We start from the raw sequence: 4,091 nt of genomic DNA on the forward strand, positions 1-4,091 counted from the left end.
CGACTAAGCCACCCAGGCGCCCCTTAATGTCTATTTATTTTTAAGGGAGAGAGAGGAAGAGAGAGCACAAGTGGGGGAGAGGAAGAGAGAGAGGGAGACACAGAATCTGAAGCAGGCTCCAGGATCTGAGCTGTCCGCACAGAGCCAGACGCAGGGCTCAAACTCACAAACCATGAGATCATGACCTGAGCCGAAGTCGGACACTTAACCAAATGAGCAACCCAGGCCCCCCCGGCCTTGTACTCTTGATTATGGCTCACTCATGATCTCATGCTTCGTGAGTTCAAGCCCTGCACTGGGCTCTGTGCTGACAACGCAAAGCCTACTTGGGATTCTCTCTTCCTCTCTCTGGCCCTCCCCAGCTTGCACACATGCACACACTCTTTCTCATAAACTTTAAGGAAAAAAAAAAAAAAGGCAGGGGCACCAGGGTGGCTCAGTTGGTCAAGCGTCTGACTCCTGATCTCAGTTCAGGTCGTGATCACAGTGTTTTGAATTCAAGCCCTGCATCGGGCTCCTGGGCTCTGTGCTGAGTGTGAAGCCTACTTTAAAAAACAAAAAAAAAAATGCAGAGGTAAGGAGGGCAAACCTGGCTCTGCTGGAGAATGGGCTTCCTCCGAAGTATTAGCACCTCTCCTAGATACTCAGAAGAGCAAGTGCCCCCAAGGGAAGCCCAGTCAAGGAACTCTAGAGGCTATGAAGAGGCCTTGTACTGTAGGATCTCAGCCTGGCATACAGGTCTTCATTTGTGTTAGAATTTGGTTGTATGGAGGAAACCAGAATGTTTTCCTAGTTAGGAAAGCACCACTGAAATGGCTTCTCATTTTCCTGATTTTTTCTTCCTGAAGCGAGGATAAGTCGCATTTCTTGAAAATGGCCACTAAGCACTTTTTCTACACTAACCATCAGATCAGACACTGCTGGTCCTTGTGTGCCTCGTCTTCCCTGCCTCTGTTTTAACTATGAAGAAAATAAGTCACAGAAGAGATTTGTTCTACCTAAGATCTAGTCCCCTATCCCACACTCAAAGCTAATAAAAATAATTTTTATCAAAAGCTTAGCCACTGTAGGGTCACCTGTGTGGCACACCTGGTTGAGCATCCAACTTTTTTTTTTAACATATATTTATTTTTTGAGAAACAGAAACAGGGTGTGAGTGGGGGAGGGGCAGAGAGAGGGGACACAGAATCTGAAGCAGGCTCCAGGCTCCAAGCCATCAGCACAGAGCCCGATGTGGGGCTCAAACTCACGAACTACAAGATCATGACCTGAGCCAAAGTTGGACGCTTAACTGACTGAGCCACCCGGGCGACCCAAGCATCTGACTCTTAATTTCAGCTCAGGTCTTCATCTCATGGTTCATGGGATCAAGCCCTGTGTTGGGCTCTGCACTGACAGTGCCGAGCCTACTTGGGATTCTCTCTCCCTCATTCTCTCACCCTCTCTGTCTCCCTCAAAAAAAAATAAATAAATAAACTTAAAAAAGAAAAGCTTAGCAGGGTACCTGGGTAATTCAGTTGGTTGAGCATCTTACTTTGGCTCAGGTCATAATCTCATGGTTTATGAGTTCAAACCCCACATCAGGCTAGCTGCTGTCAGATCCCTGCTTGGGATCCTCCGTCCCCCACTCTCTCTACCCCTCCCCTGCTCGTGCTGTCTCAAAAATAAACATTAAAAAAAATAAGCTTAGCACTGCACATATACTGGCATATTTAATCCTCACAATAAAACCATAAAGTATCTACTATGTTCATCTCTATTTTATATATGCCATGAAGTTAAACAGAGAAGTTAAACAATAAGCCCAAGACTCCTCAGGAGTTTGGAGCACCTGGGTGGCTCAGTCAGTTAAACGTCTAACTCGGTTTTGGCCCCGATCATGATCTCACATTTCCTGAGTTCTTTGTGAGTTCAAGCCCCATGTAGGGCTCTGCGTGCTGACAGTGCAGAGCCTGGTTGGGATTCTCTCCCTCTGTCTCTGCTCCTCCCTCACTTGTGTGTGTTCTCTCTCTCAAAATAAATAAATTTTTAAAAAAATAAAAAACTAATATATAAGAAAATAGAAGTTTAAAACCAAATAGTCTGACTACATAGCTCAGTGACTTTTGTTTTTTAAAGTAAATTCTGTGCTCAGTGTGGGGCTTGAACTTACAACCCCAAGATCAAGAGCTGCATGCTCTACCTACTGCCTGAGCCAGCCAGGCACCCCTCTGTGCTTCTGGCTTAGGTTTTTCCACCAGATTCCTAAGTGGCCAAAAGTCTCTCTGGAACTTGATGACAACTGAAATATAGGCAGAAAAGGAAACAGATAATAAATATAAGACAGTGGGGAGAAGTTGAGATTGAGACTACCTATTGGATTCCATTGCCTCCATGTACACCTTCAGCAAACAATATCATGTGCAGATGAAGATAAACATGACTCCATCAGCTGGTGAGTGGATAAACAAAGTATGATCTATACAAATATATCAAATATATAAACAAAAGGTGTATATACAGTGGACTACTAAGAAATAAAAAAGAAAATACTAATCATGCTACAACATAGATGAATCCCAGAAATATTATGCTAAGTGAAAAAAAAGCCAGACACAAAGAACTACATATCATATGCTTCTGTTTATATGAAGTATCCAGGGCGCCTGGGTGGCTCAGTCAGTTGGGCGACCAACTTCAGCTCAGGTCATGATTTCACAGTTCGTGGGTTCAAACTCCGCGTTGGGCTCTGTGCTGACAGCTTAGAGCCTGGAGCCTGCTTTGGATTCTGTGTCTCCCTCTCTCTCTGACCCTCCCCTGCTCATGCTGCCTCTATCTCTCAGAAATAAAAAATTAATTAATTAACTAATTAAAACTGGATTGGAGTGATGGTTGCACAACTCAATAAATTTACTAAAAACCACTCAATTACATATTTAAGATAACTTATACCTCAATAAAGTTTAAGAAAAATGAGACGTGGGGCACCTGGCTAGCTGTCAATACAGCATGTGACTCTTGATCTCAGGGTCACGAGTTTGAGGCCCATACTGGATGTAGAGATCACTTAAAAGAAAAAAAAAGATGAGACATCTTCCAAAAAATCTTTAACTATGCAAAACAATGTAGTATCTACTTAAGTAACAGACTGTCAAATCCACACCATGTCAAAAAGACCATTATTAAAAAACAAAACACACCACTATTAATAATTGAATTTACAGGCAAAGCTCTCTTCCCATTGGTGGGCTCCACTTCTCACAGGGTTACTTGCTGGAGTCAGTCTGGTTCTCAGCTAGGCGGGTCTAGAAACCGTTTTCTCCTTCAGGGCCATAGCCACAGCTGACCTTATTAACCAAGGACACAAAAGACTATGTGTAAACCAGAGCCCAACACATTCATCATGACTGGTCAGTTCCTTCTGAGTTCCTGTCCTTATGAAATATCAGAGAACTCACTTGTGCACGCTCTCTCCACCGGCACACATGGAGAAAAGGCCACTTGAGGACACAGTGAGAAGATCCAGGAAGGGAGGACTCACTAGAAAATGAATCTGCTACTAGAAAACCATTGACGGGGGGCTCCTGGGTGGCTCAGTCAGTTAAGTGTCTGCCTTTGGTTCTGGTCCTGATCTCACAGTTAGTGAGTACAAGCCCTGCATCTGTGTCTCTGCTGACAGCAAGGGGCCTGCTTTGGATCCTCTCTCTCCTTCTCCCTCCTCCCTTCCCCTATACTCACTGGCTCTCTCAAAAAAATAAATAAACATTAAAAAGAAAAAAAGACAAGAAAAGAAAATCGTTAAGGGATGGGCTTCTTCAGTGATCATGACCTCTCCCCAGCAGTAGGAGCCTCTAACTGTCTGATTCCAGGATGGTTTTCTCCCCGTTCCCCATGGAACAGGGATTTCTTTTTCTTTCCCCAATCTTATCTGATCTTCACCTATACACTGAAGTTAAGAGTTGCTTTCCTTCCCCAGCAGCTACAAGTTTTGTTTCTTACAGAAGAAGAGTCCAGGCAGGGCTTGATTTCTTTTGCACAGAGGCAGCTGCTCACCTTCCTAGGCCTGCACTACCAAGAAAGGCTGATCTCTGGTCTCCACGTGTGCCCAGTAG

Source organism: Crocuta crocuta, unplaced genomic scaffold (assembly GCF_008692635.1).
Source record: "Crocuta crocuta isolate KB4526 unplaced genomic scaffold, BGI_CrCroc_1.0 scaffold223, whole genome shotgun sequence".
Taxonomy (NCBI): domain Eukaryota; kingdom Metazoa; phylum Chordata; class Mammalia; order Carnivora; family Hyaenidae; genus Crocuta; species Crocuta crocuta.